At 41.9% G+C, this 26,843-nt stretch overlaps 1 long non-coding RNA gene across 2 annotated transcripts; it reads left to right on the plus strand.

Annotated features, from left to right (window-relative positions):
- The first annotated feature begins 200 nt into the window (after positions 1–200).
- Positions 201–18,785, plus strand: LOC141985931 (uncharacterized). Of its 2 annotated transcripts, none has more exons than XR_012639068.1 (3): positions 201–301; positions 16,586–16,746; positions 18,583–18,785. It is a non-coding gene; the product is annotated as an uncharacterized LOC141985931 (long non-coding RNA). The 2 variants fall into 2 exon arrangements; XR_012639067.1 differs by lacking the exon at positions 201–301 and adding an exon at positions 4,587–4,896.
- Positions 18,786–26,843: the final 8,058 nt, after the last annotated feature.

The raw sequence follows: 26,843 nt of genomic DNA on the forward strand, positions 1-26,843 counted from the left end.
TGCAGCCTTTTAATGGGCCCAAATTTACTCCCATTCAAGTCAATGGAAAAATTCCCATAGATTTCAACCGCAGCAGGATTGGGCCCCTTATCTTTGCTAGTCAAGTACGGAACAGTATCTCTGCTTCTCTGTTTCCATGGAAACACAGTCCTAGCTGCAGTCCAGGCTAGTTTTTTACTTCCATCTGCCAGTAGAGTTATACAGCTTTTGCTGAGCCTCTCGAACGCCATCTCTCGGGCCCTACCCCTCGTGTGGGATACAGCGTCAAGCCTGGCTCCGTAGAGTGGAATATCATCTAAAGGTTTTCAGATTTCTTTCCCCCTTTTAACCATCTTGGCTATGGATTCAGGAGGTAAAATATGAAACCAAGCAACCTGGAGAAATCCAGCGGTGCTGTGATAAAGCCACTGTATGCTATTACTGAACCAGAAGCACTACTTCATTGCCATTCCTGGTGTTAAAATGATGCAGTGAAAAGCAACCTCATTTGTTTTTTATAGCTGTTTGCAAAGCCCATGCAACTCTTATGTGATTTTTGCCTCTAAAACAAATGCTTTGGTTTTATTTGTTTTTAATAAAATCCATGTTAGCAGCTCAGTATTCATGAGCAGCTCTATCCTAACAGACTAGTGTATGCACATATTAGAGAAAGAAAAATTTATAGAAAATGTATAGGTTTAGGTTTTAAGCTTCATATTCTTTTTATTTGTGTAGGGGTCCATTCTTTCTAGCCTCACTTTAAAAGAAAATAATCGTGTTCATTACAGAGAAATGTATAGTGTGACAGGGTATAGGAGAAGGTCTGGGTAAAGGGAAAGAATCTGTTCCACCCCATAACGATCACTTTAGAAGCCAGACATGGAGACCTTTATATATTTTAAAAGACGGGGTTTTGTTGGTGGGGGTGGCTTCTGCAGAAGGGAGTTCTGTTCTGTCTTTCGGAACAGTTTGATCTTGTGCCTCGTTTATTTTTCTCTTACCAGGTGAGGGGAACTGTCCCATTCATTTTTTACCCTACGTAAAAGTTAAATTGTGGTGTTGGGGGAGCAGGGATGTAATGAAATAGAACTGTATCGTGGTGGGTCTGACCTTACCCCACAATATCCATGTAACAGGCTAGCAGTGTTTGCATACAAAATCCCACCCTGCTGGCAGATGTTGATCCTGCTGGGAAATGTTAAGTGATTTTTGCTAACTCACAGAATCACAGAGCCTGTTTTCCCAGTTAGATATAAGGAAGGTGAGTGTGACTGTCTAGAAAGAGAGGATCTAGGATGAGATCTGAGTAGTTCATAGGGAGGAACTCTAGGAACAGCAACTAGGACTGAGAAGAATGTTAGAGCTAAACTTTAACAATAATTTTGAAAAATGCTGCAATAATAATACTTAACCCCAGAAAAGGATTTTGGACTCTACAAGAAGCAAGACTGTTTAAATTTAGGAGCTCTTTTGAAGCCACTATTCTACAAAATCAGTACATTCAGATTTTCTCTCATGAAGATCAATAATGCTAAGATCATGGTAGCATGTTGGGTTCTTCTGTCACTAAACAAATGTTGCAACTTGACATTTTATTTAATCAGAGCATCTGTTGTGGTCCATTTGTAGTGCAGGATTTGGCTGACTGCACCTGTTTGTTTATTTCTGCCATGCTGCCTTCTATCACAGTCATTCCCCTCTAGACTATTATAACTGGATAGCATATTGTCAGAGGTGGCATCAATGTTCTCTAGCATTCAGAAAATTACATGAATGGGGAGATATTTCATATGGTTCCACTATTTCCTTTTCCTTGTTTGCTGTTCTGGCATTTTAGAATGATTTTAAAGACTCATCCATCTAATTTATCTCTGCTTTCTCCATACTAAGAACCATTAGACAATAGAACCCAGGTTATTTCACACTAGGAACCATTTGACAACTTTCTTCTGATTCTTCTCTGGTATCTCAGTATCCAAGTTCCACCACCTTTTTTCTTTCAGTTTTGCCTACCTGCCTTCACCCCTTCACTCAGCCCTCTCCTGATCTCCAGTCCCTCAATGCCCAGCACTTCTATGCCTCTCTTAGTTCCTTCTTCTTGCTCTCTCATCTGGTGACAATTGTTGAGTACCTCCACTCTTCTCTCTCTCACCTATCCTTGACTCTTTTGCCCAACTCTCCTGCCACAGAGTTTGTTTCTCTTCCCCTCAACTCTGGCTCACACCTAAAACCTGCTTCATCTGATCCTGCTGCCATGCCATTGATCACATCTGGAGACAGTCCCATCACCATGCCAACTGATTTCCTCTGCTACCAATTCATTCTCTTCTTTAGTTCTGCTGTCTTCATTGCCGTACAACTTTCCTGCCATCATTGAACCCCACTGCCATAAACCTTGTCACTTATTTGCAGCTCTTGACTCCCTTCTAAATTCATCCCTTCTCCAGCTCTTAATTTGTACATATATAGGTCCTCTAGAGCTATACATACTAGATCTCGCCTCCATGCCCATTCCAACTCCATCTCCTTCCTTGTCATGGAAGAATCCTGATTGCTCCCTACCGTAGCCCCTCAACTCCATCCCCTTCTAGCTACTAACCTGCCTCACTATTATTTCACCCTCTTTTCCTTTTCACTTTCCTCTTGCTCTTTTCCCCTCACAGAGCATGAAAGCATGATATAGTCTCACCTAAAAAACAACCTGGACCCCACCTATGCTTCCAACATGTGTCCCGTCTTTCTCCTTTGCTTGAATGCACCATGTACAATTGTTGGCTTGGAGTCTGTCTGGTATTTCATGAGAACAGAGGTGGGTGGTGAGGAAGCTCAATAATTTCTATGTGGGCAGACTAAGGAAAGGGGGCAAGAGAGCCAAGCATGTAAGGGAAAGGAACAGATGGGAAAGAAAAATTGCAAAAAGAAAATCAGAAAAGAAAAGGAAGAAAATTAAGAGGTTTAAGAGGGAAAGAACAAAAAGAGTCTAAAGAGAAATAGGGAGCAGTTAACATAAAGAAAGGGAGAAATAAAGGAGATGCCCAGATGAAGGACAGGGGTGGAAGCAAAGCAAAGGGACCAAAAGAGAAGTGAAGAGCAATGCGTAAATATTAAGGTGAAGGAAAAGGTAAATGTGAACACAAGAGGAGGGCTTAGATTGTAAATACTCTGAGGCAGGGACTATTTGTACAGCACCTTGCACAATGGGGTCCATGACTCGGGTTCCTAGGTGCTACTCTAATACAAATGATGAATAATGAAGTGAAAATAAAGCAGGGAGAAAAGGAAAGGATGAAGTAGGTAGGGCTCTAGTGGAAGTAATTGGTCTCTTACATTGTATCACCTTCCCAAAGTTGGTTAGTTCTACAACTGCTCTTTGTCTCACTCTTTTAACAGCTTGTTAAATTCGGGGGCAGAGATCGAAGGAAAGCAGGACTTCTCATGTTGTTCACTAGTATCAATTATCTTCTTCGACTTTTAAATAAAGGCACACTGGTGAGGATGCAGTGCTCATAGATTAGTGTATCTGCCAGCATGGTGTCTAGCCTTGGTGGGAGTAATTTTTTAATGCAAAGACAAAAGCTTTATCTCCCTGTGTTATGCTGGAAGGCCTCCAGAAGAACAAGTGACAAACCTCCTTTTCAGTTTTCTTCAAACTTTGAATGTTTTTTCCAATATTGTCCTGCTTTGAAGAGTCTCTTTTCTGCCATCTCTTCTCATTTAGGGCTTTGGTTACAATCTGAGGATTCTGGGCACAAGGCTTTCAAGTGCTGCCAGATTCAGAACAGGAATCCAGATTTCCAATGTGTAGTTTAAATAATCATCTAGCCAGTTTCATAACCCCTTTTACCTTCTGCCCACCTAAATGTGGTGCCTTTCCAAGACGCCATCCAAACCACTTGCCATCTCAACAATCAACATCTTTGTTTATTCTTCCACCAATTTTCAATTCAAATTAAAGTCACAGCACTCAAGAATCACCTAAAATGTTCCTCTCTGAGAAGGAGTGTGAACTTTAGTTTATTGCTTCTGAAACTGCATGGAATGAATGTGGCTAGGGAATTCTGCCAAATTGGTATCAGTTAGGATGAATCTGAAATTCCTACAAGGAAATTACACCTGGAGAAAGGTGATTTTGGATTCAGACCTGAGCCTCCATAAAATTTCTGTCTTTCATTGTGCATCCCCTGGCCCAGCAACAAGAAGGCTTACATGATGGTGGCACTCCGCTTTAACCCCATGTTCACGCACCCATGTACTTTCCATCTGATTTTAAAATTGCTTTAGAAGAAATAGTAAATAAAGTGCTTACTCTTTGTGATGGGGAGGAGTGGGTTAATGCAGACTGAGAAGGGGAATAATTAACCCAACAGGCCACAGCTGAGAGGAATCAGATGACTAAGTAATACCCTGAGTGAGTGAGGAAGGCCAGCTGAGAAGGAACCAGATGAGCTGGGATTATAAAAGCAGGAACCTGGGAGCAGAGGGGGACTGCTGTGAAAGTCTGCAATCACGCTCTGGGAGAAAAGAGGTGTATTTGGGCTGGCAAACCCAGAGAGAGCTTAGGGAAAGGCATTAAGGTCTAGAAAGTAACAGACCTTAATTGCTGGCTAGAGGGTCCCTAAGATGGAACCTGGAGCAGAGGGCGGGCCTAGGTTCCCCTGCCAGCCACTGAGGGAGCGGTACTACAAGGCAGTGAATGGGAAGACTGCCTAGACTGCTGAAGGAAGACTTTAGTCTTGGAAATGCATAGAATGACCTGCCTGGAGGACTGAGTCATGAAGAGGCCCCAACAGCCCCTGGAATGAGAAGGGCTGCAGACCCAGAGAGAGAGGTAGAGAGACAGCATGCAACTGCAGGAAGAGGCATTAACCCTGTGAGCTATTTTCCCAAACTGGCCAGAAGGAGGTACCATATCTAGTGGTGAGTGGACCACCCCATCACACTCCTGTTAATTTCCTGGATAGCTGCTCCATACTGTTAGTATTTTTTTTTTGTCCACTTTTATCCAAACACCACCCCCTGCCTTCAACCTTTAATTTTAGTAAAGCTAGGAAGAGCTGGTTAATGGCATAGTCTCTATACTTTTCTTAATAGCTTTCATTGCAGAGCAGATTAAAAGAGTGGGAAGAACTGTATGAAGAGTCAGTACTTGGAGTTGGGCCAATGAGCTGCTGGTGTGATGTTGACTCACTCAAAACTTGCTGGAATGTGGGCTTGCTCAAGATAAGGAAACAGGACAGAACAAAAGAGATAATGGCATGAAGTTGAAAGTGAAAGATGAAAGACCAGAGATGATACAGTGAAACAAAAGGAGTGAACAAGAGAAAGTAAAGAAAACAGAAGAGAAATAGGAACTTCAAACACTCAGGCTAGATATTTTAATCCAATTCACTTACTAGTACAATTCTGTCATTTCCCTGGCACAAGAACACACACGAAGATTACACTTGTATCTGGCACGTTCCTAAAGGATGATACCCAACCAGTTACCAACAACTGAATATACTTCTAAAGCTTGGGAGTTTGGGGGGGGGGGGATTTAGTGTAACGTGACACTTAAGGTGAATTTACATCTTGCAGATTTGCCTTCTTGCGCTGAGATTCTGTCAGCGCTGACAAGCTAAGCAATGTTGGGCCGACTCTGTATTTAGATGGAAGACAACCAAGGAATACCCTGGTACTGCAGAAAGTGGTATTTGTGATTCAGGAGATGCAATTTCCCCCTCTGGGTCAGATCCCCAGCATGGTGTTAGGAGGTACCATATTAGTGTTAGTATTATCTTTTGAACTCCCATCCTGACCACTCATCATTAAAGACTCGTTGGCACATTTCACAAGAGTTAGGGCATGAACCTCCATGTTCAGACCAAATTCCCACCAAGGTCATTATATTCTAGTTACCTTAAATTTCTATTCAACAGGATACTGTATTTTTCACAACCTGGCCTAAACTAGTGTTGTAAAGTGTAAAATATTGTGTCCAACCCAAAAAGTGGCTGCATGTCTTTGATATGTGACATGATCCCTAAAAGTCCCTTACACACAGTACCTGTTGGGCATGATGTGGTGCTTCATTCTGCCACCCTTAGACTTTGATTCTTTAGGACCACTGATGGTGTGAGCTGCTCGTGATGACTCAAAGTAGAGTACTGCCCAATGTGAGTAAAGCTAAACAAATGTTGTGCAGTATCTTTGAGATCTTTAAATGAAAGGTGCTACAGAAGTGTGTGATACGAACTGCTTCTAAAGAACTGCTTTTAATTTCTTGTGTCTTTGTCCTCTTGGAGCCTGAGCCTGTCCCACTAAAATCTCTGGTACCTTTGCCAATGACAAGACCTAGACACCCCAATCCTGCAAGGATCTGAGAGCGCTCCAGCCACTGAAGTCAGTATATAGATGAAGACCCTCAGCACCTCTGAGAATTTGGACCCTATATGGCTTGTAATTTTTATTCTCTTTGTCTTTGAGTTCTCCTACTAACAGCATGGTCCAGGTTAATTCTCTATCTCATTCCTGACCTAAAATTCGTCAGCCAGCTAATATATTCCAGTTAATATACATTAGTATGTGTTTGACTTATTTATGTCTGTCACATTCAGATTTGGAATCTGCCTCACTGGTAGCTTCTCCTTTTCAATCTCACTGAAAGTTGACAAACTCTCCAAGGGAAGAATATTAAACGCCTTTGACTCTCTGCATATAACTGGAAATGATTTATTCAATGAGAACTGCCCACCCAGACCAAACTAATAGCACTGACAGTGCCAAAAAAATCACTGCTGTCTGACAGTAAGCAGCTAGCAGAGCTCGCTGAGGCTGCCCTTAAATGAAGGAAAATCTCTAAGCTATTTTTATGGGTTTCTTATTATTGTTTACTGTTACTAATTTTAATTATGTCTGTGTCTGGCCAGCAAGAGTGCCTGGAATGGTTCCCAGTTTCAGAGGCTCCAGAGCTCATTTTCAGAGCCTCAGATAGAGGATCTGGTCAAGAAAATTGAAATTGGCCAAGAGGAAGAGTTGGAAACAGTTTCATTTAAATGACCATCAGCACTAGTTGGTTCTTGTTCCCAGGCCCCTCATGGCTGCTGTTGGGACAGCCTGAAATCTGAGGAGAACATTAAATCTGTGACTTGGTGTGTGGCCTGGAGACCTGGTTTGGGGAAACAGCTGGCCAGTCTAGTCCCTCTTGTATACTCCATCTGATGTAGAGTTGTCATGTTGGTTGCAGCAGGCATTAGATGCTTCAGGGATCCAAGCCAGCACTTGGGATTTTTTGAACATCTTGTTGTAAAACATTGCTCTTGGGAAGGATCTTGCTTCATGACTTTTTTTTTTTTTTTTTTAAATATTTGTATTTACTGAATATGCACTTCCCAGGCACTCCACATGCTGATGAGCCTTGTCCAGACACTTGGACTCTCCGCCCCCAGGAATCTATAGGAGTTAGCTGCCCAATTCTCATTTAACTGGGATTTGGGTACCTAACTCCCCTTGGTGCTTTTGAAAATGCCAGCCTTCAGGGGCTGATGGGACTGTATTTGCTTAGTGTATGAATAGGTCACCATGCAATCAAGATGATGACATGGCTCGGTGTTTTGGAGAACTGATCTTGGAAGGTCTGCGAGATGGCAACCTCTCCACTGTGGTGTGTGAGTCTAAGTTGGCACTGGAACAGTACAACTGAGCCAGTCAGTGCTCTGGCAAACTTTGCGAAGCTCAGCAGCAGCACCTCAGCAAACTTCTGGCTCCAGTGATCTTTAGGAAGTTCAGAGCGACATGTCACTTTGACCTGTCTAATGTGGCACTGAATAACTACTTAAATGCACTTTTTCAGTGTCAGGTTTGTTTCTATGCACTGCCTCAGAGCTTTCAAAGAAGCCTCATCTAAAATCTCTCAGACAAGCTACTTTTTAGGTAGGATGTGGCAAAAAAAAGTTATAAGGGGGAGAGAGGAAAATCAGTCCCTGGAGCTTTTGGGGAGGTCTGCCAGTATCTCAAGGCATGGGAAACTGGAATCTGTATGGCCCCTGCAGGGCTACCACTAGCTAGCTACTGACAATGCCATCTGCCAGACCCTCCTCACAGTAGAGGAGGAAATTCAAATGGACCAACAGTGTGAAGCACTTTTCAGCGCTAGGGCTGACTACAGTTTGAACAGTGAGGCTGCACTAGTACGTGAGAAACTGGAGCCTTCTGCTAAACTAGGAGCCAGTGCTTTCTCTACACTTCTGGGATGGCCAGAGTCCATTCAGCACAGGCGGCTAGAATACTCAAGGGCCAAACTTCTGGGGAGACCTCAGGGATGGATTGATCTTCTGTGGGCCTGGCACCAAACATATTTGTGGGCCCCCATGGGGCAGGGGTGTGTGTGTGATTTCCCAAGCAAGGCAGGGGCTGGGGGCAAGCACAGTGGGGTGGGGGAACAGGATTCTCTTCTCCCCCACCCCCCGGGGGCAGTGTGGAGCCAGTACCTACCTCTCTGCGGGAGCTGGGTCACTGTGAGCCAGTTCGTTCGTTCTCTCCAGCTGAGCCACAGCTTCTCCAGGCAGCAGCAGCTGCTCATCCTGCTCTCCTGGCAAGGAGGCTGATTGCAATAGACACTACCAGGTCTGCTTTTTCACCAGATTTTTCAGTTGAAAACTGCACACCTGGCAATAGGGGCAATGGAACTCGGGGCAGGAGGGGGGCCATGGACCCATCACTTTTAAAAGTGGTGCCCTCCCACTTTTTTCCTGCCTTAAGGACAACAACAGGGGTGAAGAGGGCGGAGAGGAGCCAGCGGCGGATGGGGCTTGGAGAAAGACGTAGAGTGAGGCAGGCATAGGTACTGGAACTGGAACCGGAACCATACCCCCAGGCTTGAAGTAGTTTTCATCATATACAGGGTTTACAGTTTGGTCAATGGCTTTCAGCACCCCCACTATACAAATTGTTCCAGCACCCCGGAGAGCAGGGCCTTGGGGGAAGAGGCAGAGCTGGGCCACGGGGGGAGGGGTGGAGCAGGAGGCCAATGGCCACCCCACACTTCTATGGAGCTTCTGGCACTCCTGCCTGGCAACCATAATGGGCCCCTTCTGAGTGTAGGTCTGGTGTGATGGCGCCATTGTAAACCCAGTACTGGGAGACTTCAGCATTGGGAAGGGATGTTCAAATTTGCTGAGCAAAACCTTTCATTGAGAAATGTCAGTCTTCCTCTAACTCAGAGGTCTCAAACTCAATTTACCTTAGGGCCAGTGCCAGTCTTCAAAGCCACCCAGCGGGACAATAATGTCACTGAAGATGGTGTTCAGAAAAGAAAATGTTTATATTAGTTTTATTATTTCTAAAAAATTTGAAATAAAAAATACATCATACAACTTTATACAATTCTTTGCCTGCCAGAGAGTTTTTAGTGTTTGCCAGACACCTGGCAATGCTTCAGTTCTGTCAGTTTGATGTTTTGGCCTCAGTGACTGAGCAGTTGAAACCTTCAGGATTGCAGCAAGGTGTGCATGAGATAGTTGTGGTTGGTACTTGTTTATATTCTTTGTGGGCGGGGGGGGGGAGGCGGGGAGAAGTGATGCTGCTGCCATGGCTGACTCTGCCCGGCAACTAATGATGCTGCCTCCATGGCTGATTCTACCTGGTGACTAGTGATGGTATCTCGGTTCCTCTCCCCCAGTCAATGGAAGCTGCGGCGGGTGGCACCTGCAGCAGACAGAGCCAGCAGCCTGGCTGCATGGGTCGCTCCTCTGTGGGCCGCAGTGGGGAGGTTCTCAGGCTGTAGATGGCCTGCAGGTCAGGACTTTGAGACCCCTGCTCTGTTACTAACAAAAATATCCTGCACAAGTATGGAAACGGAGATATCCTGGATTATGTATGCTAACTCCAAAAACAAAAATATAATTTCAAAAGCAATTGAGGTTGTTTGGTGACCACACTATAGTTACCTAGCACATCCATTTAAAAAAATATTTACATAAAAACAAGTAAATGAACAGTTAAACAATCATAAATCTCACACTACCCACATAAACACGTTATTCTTATCAACCATACAGCTATGCATGTTTCATCACAGCACAACTTAATTCTGGCCCACGGGTTTTTTGTTAACATTTTTGTTTATCTTGATTTGATATCTAAATTTTCTTTTAAGGAATGCTGTTACTTTGGAAACATGAACTTATTAAGCAATAGCCAAATAGAATTTTTTGGAAATATTTTTAATTGCGACAGTATTACTTGAGAATAGTGCTTTGTGTAGTTGAATAGGAAAAGTGTAAAACATCAATTTATGTTAAAATTTTGTATGCATGTAGACTTCGTTTAGAGGCTGATCAATACATGTACATAATAAATTTTTTTCCCAAAAAAATGCTTTGTTTATATTTTGATCTTACCGATGAAAGAATAGAATATACTTTGGATAAGAGTTAAAGGTCTTGTGTTGAAATATGCATTACATTATTCTTTGCAAGTATAAAGAATTTGTTTATGTGGGCAGAGTAAGATTTATGATGTGCTCAACTATTAATTGTCTTGCTTTCAAGTACTTGATTGTTGTAAATATCTGATATCTAGTTATCTTAAGTACGTACTTGGCCTCAATTACCAGAGTATTTGAGCCTCTCACATTCTTCAGAGTGTTTATCCTCCCAACTCCTGTGAGGTAAGGAAGTGCTGTTATCCCCATTTTACAGATGGGAATCCAAGAGACTAAGACCTGATCCTCAAAGGTACTTGAGTGTTAGCTCTGCTCAGCTCAGCATTGCAGTACCTAACCCCTAGCTGGCCTGCTGGATACTGGAACCCTCAACCCCAGGCTAGGAATACAGGCTCCCCATACAATGCCTGGGGAGAGTTAGGCACCTAAGAAAGGATCCTCGGAAGCCAAGCAGGGAGCCACATAAACTAGCCAGGAGTGAAAGGGTGGGGAGAGAAGGCTTAGCTGCCTAAGCAGCTGACCTGGTGTATCTGGCTGATGGGCCAGAGATAGGTGCCTTCCTCTGCTCAAATCTTCAGCTGTGAACCCTCTTCTGGTTCTGGAGTTAAGCACCTAAGCCAGGTTAGTTGCTTTGGTAGCCCATGTCCTAGCAGCTGACTAACATCTGTCTCAGACTACTGTTGACACCTCTCTCTCATGTCATCCTTCATTTCTCTGTGCCCTCAGGCCATAGATGACCCGTGCCTGCTGACAGTGGAGGGCACAATCCTGGAACAGCTTGAGCCACATCCAGCCCTCTGGCAGTTCCCCCTCTCCTGGAAAGCAGCACCCCCTCCATGCAGCTCCCAGCTGTTTCTCTGCTTCTGCCTCTCCCTGCCCCACGCAGCTTGTGGCTCAGCTGCTCCACATGGGGGCCACACCATGTGACCAAGCAATCTGAGGGGGCATGTGACCCTACGTGCCTCCCAATCTTTTGTATGCATACTGTTCTGCTCTCCCACACTCACCTATTTGTGGCCTGCATCCAGCGCTCCTGCTGCAGCATCTGGTTTTAGGCATTTTCTGAGCGTGCCTATGGGATTGGCCCTATTGGCAAGACAGGCATTCCCTTGCCTAGTTTGAGAATCCAAGTTTGGGGCCTCCAGGGCTTCGGCTTCAGACAGGGCAACGAGCTGCTTGCTAGCTGTGGGGTAGCATCAAGGCTTACGCAGCTTTGCAAATGCTGACTCAAGGAAACTTAGGCACCAGCTCAGGGGTGGTTTTGAACACCTCAGCAGCACCTAAATACTTGTTTAGGATCTGGGCCTAAGTGATTGTCCCAAGGTGACACAGGAAGTCTATTAGGGAGCAGGGAACTGAACCTGGTTTTCCCATGTTCTGGGTTAGCTCGCTAACCCCAAGACCATCCTTCCCTTCTACTACTTAAACAAGTACATTGTGGTCACTGAACAACTTCTCTGCTAAATTATTTATTGGCAACAGTTTTTGTTGTTGGAGAATGTCCCCTTCTCTTCTTCCCCCCCCCCCCCCCATTTGTACAGGTAAACAAAGACCCAAGATCCGATTCTGCACCATTTTAAACAATTGGAGTTTTGCTACTGACTTCAACTGGTGTAAGCACTGTACAGCTGACTTAATCATGCATGTGTAATAGCGTAATACCATAAGAATCAAACCGGGGACCTTGGCAGCTTAGTGCATGAGCTAAAAGCCAACTGGCTGTTAAGCAGACTCTTAACTCTTTCAGTGGTCTTGGCGCTACTAAATGGGACAGAACACCACACCCAGACGGTGTGTGGGTTACACATGTGCACAGCACAGCGTACCTTCAATCTGAAATTGGTAAATAGCAAATTATGCATCAGGACTAGAACCTGCATCCTTGGGTTCCATAGCTAATGCCTAAGCCAATAGACGACAGTGCTTTTTAGCTAACTCACTGCCTCTCTGGGTTATGGTTATTGTACATAGTATGTTTTCAGCTGTAGATTTTGAAATATTTTACAAAGATAGGTAAACAAGCATTGACCTCCATTGTGCAACTAAACCAACGGTGATTTGAAGCAATTTGCAAGCATAGAGGTTTGTGAATAATATCTAGCTTAATCATCTCAACAAGCTTCCTAGTTAACCTTTAGCAAGTTGCCTAAATTCTCTGGGTGAAATTCTTGCACTCTTGAAGTCTATAAGAATTTTGCCATTGATTTCAAGGCCAGGATTTCATCTTCTGTTTCTCAGTTGCCCAATTTGCAAAAAGAATTGCTAGTGTATGCATAGTCCCTCTCAACCAAGAAGTCATTGTGTAAGGAATTCTGTCAGAGTAATTTTACCTACTTCTGGAACTTTCTTTTCAGTTTTCAAACTGTCTCTGTTGCCATGTTTCTTTTTCCAGCAGCTTCCTTGACAGAAGATCAGGTCTAGGTTTCAAATAACAGCAATTTCTTAAACTATTTTACTGTTACTGTTACTATTCCAGTCCATGAAAACTGCTCTTGCAAAGGCCAATGTCAAAATCTACCTGTTTCAAATAGTAATGCATACTAGGATTTTTTTTTTTTTTGCACACAAGCGGAACACAAATTAAAACTAGACACTGTATAGACATTTAAAAAGAAACAATTTAAAACTCTTCATCTCAAGAAGTATTTCCTCAATTTAATCAACATTTTTAGAAAGTGCTCTGGTTGTCAATGAGACTTAACTCTAAAATGTTGAAAGTATGTAGACTTTTTTGCAGGGAGGGAAGGATTTTGGAATGACAAAGGGAATCAAAATTTACATTACAATATGACTGTGGTTACAACCTTAGCTATAGAGAGGCTCTTATAATATTAATAATTAAAACACATACCTAAAGAGACAAGGCAGAAACTCAAGTCCTTCAGGCCTCTGTTCTTTCTAAATGTCAGCCAGCTGTTAGCAGACTCCCACATAAATGTATCTGACACTTCCCACAGTCCCGCTGTTGTCATATATTGCAAGATTGGGTCCATGATTTAAAGGGAGCAGGATTTAGGACCCAAAAACTTATCTACAACAAAATTGTTAATAGCCTTGCATTATCTAACCTTCAAATATAAATGGCACATGAATTTTCAAGGTTATTTAGCTACACGGAAAATTTGAAGGGTAGTGATATGCCATCTCAAGGAAGACAAAAATGTTACATAAAGTCAAAATTTCAAGTTGGGGTAACTTTTTTGTAATGACCAGTAGCTCAGAAACAATTATATATTTTTTTTCTTCAAACTTTACAGACATGTCCTCATCTTCAGAGTAAATGTGACAATTTTCAGGCCAAGCCCATTTCCAGGCCAAAATTATGTGGGCAATAATGGAAGCTGGATGCAACCTGAGGGCCAGATTCTGACACCTTCATGCTGAGGGGCATCTTAATTTGAGTAGCAGCCTGGAGGTCAATGGGACCATTCATGGAGAAAGATGCTACTCAACATGAATAAGGGTGTGTCAGAATCTGGTCTTTAACTTGGGAGAGACTACTGCCTCTCCATAATAAATGCTCTTACGTTCATCTTGTTGATGCAAGAGTTCAAGATGAGTTCAGGGGTGTTTGGCTCTGGATCAAAACTTTACAGCCTGGGTTCAGCTCCAATAAATCTTAAAGTGAAAAATTCTTGGTTTTAACTACAGCTTGTAATGATCTAATCCTATTGTATGTGTCTGGAGTACTCTCCCTTCAAGCTAAGACTTTGAATCTGGGCTGAATCTTGTAGACTGAAATAGACTGTGTAGGATGGAAGTTGGTTACTGTGAAGCTTCCTGTATGCTTCGATTCACCAAGGAGGAGGGCTCTTGAAGTACACTATTCTGGAACAAGATCGCTACACTATTATGTGTACAAGCTAATATAACACGACCTCATGCTGTGTGACCCAATAGCAATGAATCATGTGACCGAAGATGGACCTGTGCTATATCTATCCATCTGTTGTGTCCAATCCTGCAGGCTTCCACAGACTAGTAACCTACATGAAAAGTCTACATCTGAGACACATGTCAGCCATGAAACACATTACTAACTACAGTCTAAAAACTGCATGCACAGATTTCTGTACAACAGACTTGTATACAAAAAGAGCATAATAGTCCATGGACATTTTTCAAATTAGCTGTAATTTAAAATGAACTATGAAATGCATGGCCAGTCCATCCATATTATGAGCACTAGTGGTGTATTTGAATGCATTAAGTGTGCATTAGCAGTAGCTCTGGAAGTCATTTTCAATGTGTTCAAATAATTTCTACTGTCCCTTCCTTTTTCAGTTCAGAAAATATAGGCCTATTCTAACTATATAAGGAAGGTTTTACATTTGTGTTCAAAAGCACTTTGCTGCTAAATATCTTGTGGCTGAATTTTGACCGTTAGCAAAACAAATATGCAGTTAGATAATCACATGATTTTATCTACTTAGTTATCTTAGGAAGATTTGACAGGTTTTAATGGTCACCACAGTATATACTTTCTCTTTATTGGCTATTGTGAATTTTAATTGTCGTAATTTATATGCAAATAGAGCACACAGAAGCAGTTGTTAACCTCCAGATAAGAATGAATCAATAAATAAACAGACAGGCAGTGGGTTTGAAAACCCTTTCTAGTACTTGCATCTGTGGTTCATTGACGAAACAGAAGTCATTCTGAAAGCGTCGGCGACAGCTTGCTTTGAAAACGAGTGGTTTCGTCGAATGCTGACTGTAGAACTACATTTATTGGAGAGCTGCAGTGATGCAACGGTTTGCCTCTGCATTAACAAAGTCACAGGCCGTCCTTCGCATGGGTGCTAACCTTTTCAATGAAGCTGATTTTCTTTTTAGTGCACAGTAGAACTATTCTCCCCTTTCAAGCTGATCCTATAGGGGAATGCAGAGTTATATGCCTAGCTTGGCTGAGTTACGTTCTAGACAGAGTCAGTGAGTGAAATCCTGGCCTTAGTGAAAGTTTTCCTGTTGACTTCAATGGGGGCAAGATTTCAGGCAGGGTGCCACAATTCTATAAAAAGGGCAGGTATTTCAGTATACTAAACATACTCACTAAAGTTGGTTTTATTTTATGATGATGATAGTTTTGATGAGGAAAACCTGAAAGGAATGTTTGAGCATTCATAAAGAAAAACAGCTTGACAAAATACAATAAATGCTGTTTTCCTTGTATTCAGGGTCCTGTTTTAAAACTGGCACATCAATCAGTAAAAAAGAAGCTGAAGATAAGAGAGGGATATAAGCAAGGGATTCCACATACACCGAATGTAAACTGTGTACACTCGAGGCACCAAAGAAAGGCTATATCAAAAATCAATCTAAATCTCAAGTGTTAGCCCTTTAGAAGAAAAATGTCAGACAAGCAGAACATAAGATACTAGCCAGGATGGAAGGGTATGACTTGACAGCACAGACTGAAAAAAGGTGGGAGGGTGAACATGATTAGATAGTGTGATAAATGAAAGGCGGGGGGGGGGGTAGCTCCCTTTTATGGACACCCAGCCAGCCAGTTAGCTATAAATCCCTCTTGGTAGCTGTTCTCTGCTTGCTTTACCTGTAAACGTTTAAAAAAGTCCCCCAGCTAAAGGAAAGGGAGTAGGCACCTGACCAAAAGAGACATTGGGAATGCTAGAACTTTTTAAAATGGGGGTTGGGGGGGAAACCTTCCCCTTTGTAAAAAGAAAAGGAGAACTTGTGGCACCTTAGCGACTGACAAATTCCCCTTTTTGTCTGTTGGGGTTCTCCGGGAAGGAGGGGAACAGGGAGCAGTTATGCTATGAGAAGCTTTAAGCCAGTTATGATCATAGATCATCAGATCATACCTAGAACTACTTATTTGGAACCCCCAAATGTGTAAATAGATCAGAAATGTTTAAAAAGATGCAATTAGGTTTATTTCTGTTTATTTCTTATGGCTAATGGATTCTTCTGTACTAACCCTAGATGCTTGTAACCTTTGAGCTGAACCCCCAAGAAAGCTATTTTGGGTTTTTAATTTTTGGAATTGCTCTTTTAAAATCTAGCAAAAGCCTAAGTTCCAGATGTATTTCTTTCTTTTTTTGTTTTTAATAAAGTTTACTTTTTTTAAGAACAGGATTGGATTTTTGGTGTCCTAAGAAGTTTGTGCATATGTTGTTTAATTAGCTGGTGACAACAGCTAATTTCCTTTGTTTTCTTTCTCAGCTCTTCCATGGAGGGGAGGTGAAAGAACTAGAGGGTACCCCCACAGGAATTCCCAAGTGCCCCTTCCGAAAAGGGGTTTTGCATTTGGGTGGTGACAGCATTTACCAAGCCAAGATCAGAAAAAAGCTGTAACCTTGGGAGTTTAACACCAGCCTGGAGTGGCAAGTATTAATTTTTAAAAATCCTTGCAGGCCCCCACCTTCTGCACTCAAAGTACCAGGGTGGGGAATCAGCCTTGACAGATGGGTATTCAGAAATGATGGAATGGAGGAAAATGATATGCAGGGAGTAGCAGTCAACAAACTATGGGAAGACAGGGCAGGAGCACAAGGAATCCTAAACAACATGAAGGGATTAGTAAGAACAAAGGAATTCTGACAGGCGTATGTAATGGACCAACAAACGAGTGAAACTAAAGAAGAATTTCTACTTGGTAAAATAGGGCATCATAGTAATAATGGATGAAGACTTATACACCGTCTATTCAGCAGAGATTCCTCAAGCTAAGCAGGGTAGGTTTCACAGCGTTTTGATGACCCTGTACATTTTTTCTACATCCTTAGCTACACCTGTGTAGCAGCTGGTAGTCATGTATTTCACTGTAATACCCTTACACTACTTTTATTGTTACAATTGTCTAGAATGTCTGTCTTGAGGGGAGGCCAAATCCTGGGAGCTGCTGCAAAACCTGCTGGGATCCCAGGGCCACATCCAACTCCCAGTGAAGATTCCTTTTACCTTTAACCAGAGCTGAATCAGACCTCATTGATTTCAATGGGGGCTGTGGATGCTAAGCCCCTCTCCATCTGGCCCTTAGTGGTCTTGTATAATAACCTTTCCTCTCCCTAAGCTCTGTATATTCAATTTTTCAGAAAAATAAAATTACTATTCAGGGGTGTATCTTAAGAGAAATACATGTGCAGAACTGTGTTAACAGGGTATGTTTTATGATTTCTTGTTTAACTATGTCAGATGTCATTCCATGTACAACAACGGTGATACATATCTATTTTGCACTTTTATGACCTTGTTTCAAACTGTCTTATGACATTCAGATATTGTTTTCTGTAAGTATTAGACATACTAATTCTGATTGCAGACCAGTTTATACCAGTATCCATGAAGTTACTCATTTACCCAGGAATGACTGAAGATAGAAACAGGCCCACTTCTTTCAAATAATAAATTATTTCTTTAAGAAGTATGAATTTGTATTGAATTCATACATGTAAACTTCTGAATTGGAAGTCATAGATATAGTTCAAATTGGACAAGTAACATACGTTGAAAATTGAACATTTATATAAGCTAACAGACGTGTGCATTCAAATGCAAAATATTTAGTATTAGTTCTATTAAAAAGTAATAGTGTATTTGCAGTCAAATAAGTAATAATTAAAAAGAATAGTAACACTAATGATAGTGTTACAGTAATGAAAAAAGTTAATGTAATTTTAGTCTAAACCCAACAAATGCTAGCATTTTCACTACTATTCTATTACTATGCTATTACATTGGAGAATATGCTCAGTGCAATATACCGAACACTTTTTCATGAATGAATGAATAATGGGTTCTGTTTGTTCAGCACACACACATGTCTGGTTCTAGTACATACACAGAAGAGGGAAAAGTTAAAATTGTGCATGGTGCCTTGATATGGCACTTCTTCACTTGTTCAAATTTAAAGTTCTCCGAACATAACTTTTTGTTTGGAATTTCCTAAGTGGTGCTTTTTTTCCCCCCCCCCCAAAGAAAAATGATGTGGGAAAAAAATCAATGTAATGAGCTTTAGTTTCCAGAATTTTGGAGTTCTACTGGCTTAAAATGCAAATAGCATGTAAATTCAATAATCAAACTCTCTTGCCTCAACCTTTGTGATTACATTGCACCTTCCAACCAGGGATAGCAAAGTGCTTTCAAAACATAATTGAATTGAGCCTTGAAGCAGATACCCTTATGATGTTTCTAAGTATTATTATCGCTCCATTTTACAGGTGAGAAAAGTGGAGCGAAGATCCAGTCTGTAACTTTTTCCAAGGTCACACAAGAAAAGCTGAAGTGAGAGCCAGTCATGCAACCCACCTCTCATTACTAGCAGCCTTGTCCTTTAGGTACAAACCTTTTCTTCACCCGTTGGTACTTGAGGCGCATATAAAGTTGTTGACAAGAAACTTGTTATCACTGGCTTGAATGCTGAAGGATGGGAAGAATATGAGACCCTGCAACAATGTTTAAGAATAATGTCGGCATAACATAAGCTATGTCCAATTTGTAGTTTTGTTTCTTAAAGAGTTTTAAGAGCTTATTTCTGAAGCTTCCCTATAGATTTCTTATGAAAAACCCAAACCCTGCAGGCAGAGGGAAATTGCTCCATTGGTGGTCACTACACCAAGGAAGAGTACAAAAATCTCTGACTCTCTGAACAAAGGAGGCAGCAACCCATGCATGCCTATGTCCTTTTAAACACACACAAGCTACATTTATAGCACTGCAGTGTCCAAATATGTTAAGCATTTATACTTTATTTATACAAACTCCTATTACAGTTGTGATAAAAATATTTTAGAAAACAGTTGAACTTGTGCACTCATAATTCAGACTACAGTTGCATTGTTAAGATTTGAATTTTCTGCATTCTTATATTTTATAAACATTGACTTTAGTCATGAAAAGCTTTCGTGCAGCTTAACTGTAATTTCCTGTGGTAATGAAGTCTGATGAATGAGGATATGAAATCTTGAAAGAATTTATATTCTAAGGACAGCTATCCCAATTTGATGTACTTCAATTTATATAATTTTGTAAAGAGGATCAGCCCAATTTCCTAGCACTTTGTCCGGTCCCATTTTAAGAGTCCCAAGGCACTGTAAGGCAATGGGATCTCTGCCCAAATAAATACTGGACAGTCTGATCCCAACTGTAAGCAGATGCAGTCATATCATAAATGAAGGCCCTGGTTCAGCAAAGCACTTAAGCACATACATAACTTTAAATATGTGCTTAAATCCCACTGAAGTCAATTGGACTAAGCATGTGCTGAAGCTGAATCAGGGCCTTGAATGGTGTACATACAGGTTCTTTCATTCCAGTCTAGGGGCTGTTAAGTTCACTAGCACATTTGAAAGGAGAATCCCATGAGTTCTGCCCTTCTGGAATTGACTTTCCTGGAGAAAATAAATAAAAGCTGCTCCAAGAATAGTAAAAGTTAACCTCATAAACCAAATTAATTTCAGTAATATTAGATCATTTTATTATGGGGTTAACTTTTACCATAATTGGAGCAAGCATTATTTATTGTCTCCATTAGATTTAACTCCAGAAGGGAAGAGTTCATGAGATGATTCTTCCTTTCAAATATGCCAGCCAAATCAAGCGCCTAGGATGGAAAAAGGGAACCTACATTGAACAAATCTGGCCTTTCACTAGTGCTCTTGGGGGGAAAAAAATCCCAGGCATTAAAAATCTGACCATTTTAAAAATTAATTTTCCCTGTATTTCTTCAAGCTGACTGTGAGCATTTAGTTCTCCTATCAGCACATTTTCACTTGCAATCTCAGGCACAAGCAGAGGTCACACAGCACCCCTGGGACTAACCCTATTGCAAATCCTAGGAGTGGCAAAGGCGTACTGTAAACAACATAGCTGTCGTTCAGCAAAGGAATATATTCCGTCTCCTTGTGGGAAGCTAAATCCCTGCAGCTGACACAGAGAGCTGTGCTGTACAAATGAAACTATAATTATAAAATACATGGTATGCAAACTTGACTTGCCAACACAGCCATGAGTGAATGTACAAAACCACAGCAGTTATCAAAAAAGCACTGCATGTATGCACAAAACCATAACTACCTAACCAGGCCAAGTGTGCATAAGACAGGTTAGATAACAGGATTTTGCAGTAATTAATAAATTAAAGTGTTTGCATCACTTTTTACAGCAATGTATGATAACAATAGGTATTAGCTGTGCCAGTCATCTCTTAAAAAGTGACTACTGTTAGCCTAGTGGTTCATTGGCAGAATGCTTTTCTTTCATACAGAGAAGCCAAAACTGAGTCCCAAACTGTTCTCTATTCTATGGAGAGGTAGTTGCATAACTACGATCCTCACAGTCTCTGGAGCATGTGGAGAAGAAATTTATGCTGTTACACTACAGGCCTCTTCAGGGGACAAGGCAGAAGGATTGATTCTTTGGGGATTAGAAAGAGATAGGTCAGATGGGAGACAAGGAGAGGATGAGGCAGGAGGAGGGTAATAAACCATATAACCTCAGGAAAGGAGAACATTATTCCAAGCACCATAAGCTTTTCCATTCATACTATATTCATGGCTATCTATCTATGTGCACTAGCCCCTATTCCAGTAATGGCAAACCTTTTTCATATTCACCCCAAGAAATTACAAAAGAAGTGCTCACTTTCATATATGGCACATTGTAGTGCAGCGGCAGCTTTCCAATAGTCAGCGTGATTTGCTGCTGAATTTTGAAAGGCAGCTTTTTAACTCTAGGCTTGTATTTTCATACCGCTGGGCAGTAGAAGGTGTTGGAGACTTGCAGGACAATTTCCTGCTTGGAGTAGAAATCAAAGATGCAGAGTTAGTATTTTGTGGCATCTGTGTAGTTTGTTTATTTACAAAATGTGCACAAGTCATGTTTCCTTAACTAACAGTGGAAACAAACTGCGTGTGCTGAAGCCTCAGGTCGGGCCTCACTAGTCTGTCCCCAGAGCAGCTGCCTGGAGTCTCTGTCTTTCTCCAGGACTCCCACAGAACTCAAATAAATCCAGCCACTTAAACGCATTCTGTACCACTTTTCACCCTTCGGCACATGCACTTTACACCTGGGAAATCCCTAGTCTAAGGCCTGGTTATTAACTCTATTTGTGTGCTCCAGCTCTGCAATACCAGGGAAGCAGAGAAATGTCTAATGGTCCAGCTAAAGACCTTTAACTCACATAATACCCTTACTGACTCTGACAGCAGTTACTGCATAGCATCTGTAATTCTTTCTATGAAGATTTTCATCATGGCTGCTCATACATCAATGACCCCTAATTTCTAACATTTGTCTGCCAGAACTTTCTGAAAACATTTCCCTTGACTTCCTATTTATATCAAAATATGGTTGGTGTATTTCTTTGCTGGTGCCAGCATTGTCCATGAAAGCAGCTGAGTTTTCCAGATGTTTCCTCAACAACGGGAAGTAATTTAGCTTTCCCCTGTCCAAGTCTTTCTTGAATATTTCCAGCTTCATTTCATGAGCTTTGATGCTATCAAACATGTTGCTACTCTCATCTAAACAAAATGACATAGGCAAGTAATTTCTAAGCTGCTCACTTAGATTTTCATTCATATGCTGGACTCTGTCTTGAACCAGATTTCTGTTGCATGGTTACCCTTTAATGAACTGGGGAGCCTAATGTTGAGTCACGGTGTGATGTTCATAGGATGAATGCAGGGCCATCGGAAAGATGGGAGGAGGAAGCAAAGCTGTAGCAGCAAGAGGCACGGCTCCCCAACTCTTCTCCCTCCCCGCTCCTGATAGGATTCACTCTTCTTCCCAAAAAGGAAAGGAGTACTAGTGGCACCTTAGAGACTAACCAATTTATTTGAGCATAAGCTTTCATGAGCTAAGTGAGCTGTAGCTCACGAAAGCTTATGCTCAAATAAATTGGTTAGTCTCTAAGGTGCCACAAGTACTCCTTTTCTTCTTGTGAATACAGACTAACACGGCTGCTACTCTGAAACTCTTCTTCCCATTTCCCTTACCAAGCATGCGCTCCCTTGTCTCGCACCTCCTTCTCCTGCCATCTCCAGCAGGATTCCCCCTTCTCAGGGGAAACTCTCCTTACCTCAATTTCTGGACCCAGAGAAGGATTACCCTCTTATCTCCCCTCAAAATGGGGCTCCACCATGTCCAGCTCCCCTGCAAATGCCTCTTCTCCTCCAAACAGGAGCTCCTCTCCAGCCAGAACCCCTTTATCTTTGGGAAGATCCACAGGCCTCTCCCTGAGGGTCAGTTCCTAGAAGCAGTTGCTGCTAGTCTTATAGAAGGTCAGAATGGAAAAGCAGCACCCAAGCGGGCTCTGTTTTCAGTCTGCAGCAGGAGGCAGCGCCCCAGAGTGTGGGGAGGAGGAGGAGACAACAGAGCAGTTGCCCCAATTTCAAGAGTACAAGGTGTAGTTCAACTGGCTACACCATGGTAGCAGCATTTCAGCCTTCTATTATAATAGCAACCAGCCAGGGGGCTGGTCAATAAACGTAGACAGTTAAATCCACTCCTGCAAGGAGTCTGGCTTATGTAGAAGTGATAGTTGTGAGCGTTGCAGTTATCTAGTGGGCATCTAAATCTTTACACACAAGAATGAAAAACTAAACAAACCACCACCCCATGAATGATATTTTAATTCCTATGATCAGGGTACAAAGAAACCCTTCCCAATGTATTTTTATTCTCATCCAACTACCACAACTAACCTTTCCTGAGCAAGATGGTTCAGCATGCAGGTGGCTGGAGTTGGCAAACAGGGATAAGGCTAATCAGGCATGCAGCTACTGGGCGAAATCTTCCTATTCATGTCCTCGGCATCTGCATATGATGTGTCAAAAAGTCTGGCATGGAGGAGAGTGATGAGAGGAACAAGATAAGGAAACACACAACAGTGCACAAGACCTGTTGTAGGTTAGAGACATGGAATGATTGTGATTTCAGATACAGCAGAGAAAATTTTAAAAATGGCACACAAAATCTATTTCCATTTTTCAGATGATTTCTTTCTTGCATATTTGTTTCTGTGTTTATGTGCCAAGCAAAAGTGATCTGTGTACCAAAGGCTGCATGCTGCCATGGTCCCCCATTACTTCTCTTCTCCCTTTACTCTCAAAAGGGATAGTTCAATTTTAGCTAGCAATTGCAGTATGGACATTATGTAATATTATAGACTAACTGAGGGCAGATGCAACTCTGTTCCTAGGGTAGACAAAGTAAGGACCTGATCCAAAGCTCATTGAAGGCTATGGGAGCTTTGTCCAGGCATTGTATCAGGCCCTACAAATGAGTTAACCTCTACCTAAGTTGAGGATAGTACGTTCATGCAGGGCCCTAAATCATAAGTGCACTTAAGCCTATGAGTAGTCCCAGTGAAGGCAACAGGACTACTCATATGCTTACAGTTAAGTATGTGCTTACCGTGCAGCTGGCTCAGGGTCTTAGCTCAAGGCTTGTTACATGCTGCTGTAATAGTTTCCAATGCTGCCATCTACAGACCAGCTTTATTACTGCTTTCAAGCCAACATTGATGCAGCAAACCACCACCACCAAAAGAAAGAGTGGCTATAACCTAACCCCTTTCCTGTTTTAAGCTCTCATATAATAATTACACAAAGCTGACATTTTAACATGACACTAGTACTATGCCATACTAAAAAGATAAACTTGCACACATGCCTATTAAATGTTTCCTTGTGGCATTAATATACAAATGGTACTCCTAATTCTTTACGTTAACTGTTGTGGTGATGGCTTTTATTTTTATGATATGGCTTAACTACAGCACTTGGTGGTACACAACATTTAGAACAAATAAGCAGGACATCTTGGGGCTGCTATGCTAGCTCTAAAGCATTATGGTGAATGTAAGTTAACAGGAACCTCTTAATTCCTTTACCTAGTGAGATTCTTTCCACACTGGAGAAGCAGAAGCAGCAATAAGCAATTGCAGAGCCACTGGTGAGGGGGGGGAAGAGCAGCAAAAGCTACTTGATCTTTGGAAACATTAATAGTATTTGCTCTTTCCTGTAACTGTTACCCACCCACAATGGGAAATTTGGGTGGAAGGGAGATAAGCAACAGGATAAGGGCAAATTATGCACAGTCCCAGGCCAACTAAGGGCAGGCAGGGTCAAGAGGGTGAGTTTAATCTGGAGAGAGCACATTTGAGAGAGGAATATTACTATTAATTGTATTATCATAGCACCTAGGAGCCCCAGTCATAAACTAAGACCCCACTTCTGTAGGCACTGTACAAACAGAACAAGAGACAGTTCCTACCCCCAAAGAGCTTAAAATCTAAACAAAACAAGAGACAATAGATCGCTACAGCCAGGCTGGTGTGGGAGTAAGAGTAAACAATGAAGCAATACTGGTCAGCACGATAGGCTGCAGTCTGAGTACAGCAGCAGCCGAATCAATGTCAGGTTTTGTGGAGATAATTAAATTAAAAAAAAGACACAGGTAGAAGACAAACAAAACGAAAAATTTGAGAAGACAAGAAACAGAATAGAGTCAGCTTTCAAGCATACTATGATTAAAACAAACATTGAAATTAAGTTATTTTTAAAAAGCATCTGTTGGTGCAAGTGATAATGCATTTTTGTTTGACTGGTAACAGTCAATATAAAAAACCTATCCTAGGCTCCAGGCCCCCTTGCTAAGATGCAAAAGTACAATAGACAAGGATTAGATATTAAGTAGTAAAAGGGTAAAACAGTGGGAAAACAAAAACTAACTCCTCATGCATCCAACATGACCTCAAGCATGTTGCCTACTTGGTCTATTCCTGTTTTACCTTTGACCCTGCACATGCTCACATCTGTAGGTTCCTTCAAGGCAGAGACTGTCTTCATACAGCCCCTCACACAAAGGGACCATGAACTACATCAGCACAAACAATTATAAATGATGAAAAGTGCTGTGTATTACTCTTATTACAAATGATTACTCTTACAAGAGCTTCTAAATGTTTGGTGTTCAGATAATCTAAAGTTACAGATGTTTATTTGAAAATATGACCCCCAAAGGTCCTACAATCTTCCCCATCCTGAACCCCTCTTCTTCCTGCACTTTTCTTGAGCAGGATGCCAGGGAGATAGAAGACCCCTGGCAGTGTTTTGGAAGGGGAAGGGCAATAGATTTGTTTTCCTTCCTGTAGCTAGGGACAGAGAAGCCCTCAAATCTCCTGCTGTTTGTTCTTGTTCCCAAAGTGTGCTTGAATCTTCCTCTGCCTCAGTTCTCTTCCCCTCTCATTTTCTCTTTGCCTCCTTTCCACTCACTCCAATTTGCTTGGCCCAGGTCTCTGCTACATTGGCCTCAGCTCTAAGGTATGAGGTCTGAGTTAGTGGAAGGAAAGGAGAAATTAGCCACCCTCTCCTTTCACTTTTCCATTCACTGGCAGCCTGGGGAGAAAAAAAAAAAAGGGCTGTCACAGTGTAGACAGATGACTACTCCCCCCCCGCCCCCCAATCTTTATTATCTGAGGCTGCATTGGAGAAGAGTAGCTGAGATGCGGAGGGGCACAGTGGGGAGAAGAGTTATAGGCCTCTCACCTGCTTTCTATAGAAGCTCCCGCTGGCAGAAGGCCAAATTGATTTTTTTTTTTAATTTGGTAGCCGCTCCACTGGTTGACTGGAATTTTGCCTAAAAGTGAGTTCAAGACCCTGGACAGTACCAGCCAAAAAACAGGACAGCTGGCACCTATGTAGATATTAGTGGTTTAGTTGAGAATAGCCTTGATGTTTCCACTGCTAGATAAAAACTTCCCTGCTATTTTAAAAAAAACACAAGACCACCCACACCCCAATAAGGATACTAGTTGTGTTTGACCATGTATCTGCTAGACTGAGGCATCTATCCTTTGAGAGAACTATTGTGGCTCAGCCAGAAATACTGCACTCAACTACCTTTATTTTTTAAATTAAGGGAACAAGAAATCTGTTGCACTAACAAAGCTTGGGGTGGGGGTAAAAGTATACTCCTACAGGTACACTAAATTGGTGGCCTGGCTCTATACTTCCTCCTTCCCCTGCTCCATCCTGGGACTTTGTACTCCTGGAATTCTTCTGTGTTCACACTGCATGCAGCTTCCTTTCATACAGATCTCTGTTGCTATGCAGCATGAGTCACTCAGGAGCAGAAAGGATGATTCATAGCCTATGAAAGGCAAGCATGGTGACTTCAATGAAGATACCACCCTAGCCCTGCTTCTCTCCACCTACCAAAAGTTTCCAGGTAATATCTAGCAGAACAGGATGCTGTCATACACTTGGATGGAAAGTATTTTTTAAAATAAGTGAGCATCACTTCAAAATAACTCCAGTGGCCAGAGGTACCCACTGCCTAGAAACAGGTTGCAAGTGCACAAAAAGCTTAAGATGGACACCACAGAAATGTATAGCAAAGAGAGATTGGATCAGACTAACAGTCCATCTCCTTTAAAGGGAAACTTGGGTCTAGATTCTTTAGTGTTTCACAGACCCCT

The sequence above is a fragment of the Natator depressus genome, chromosome 4, assembly GCF_965152275.1.
Source record: "Natator depressus isolate rNatDep1 chromosome 4, rNatDep2.hap1, whole genome shotgun sequence".
NCBI classification, from domain to species: Eukaryota; Metazoa; Chordata; order Testudines; family Cheloniidae; genus Natator; species Natator depressus.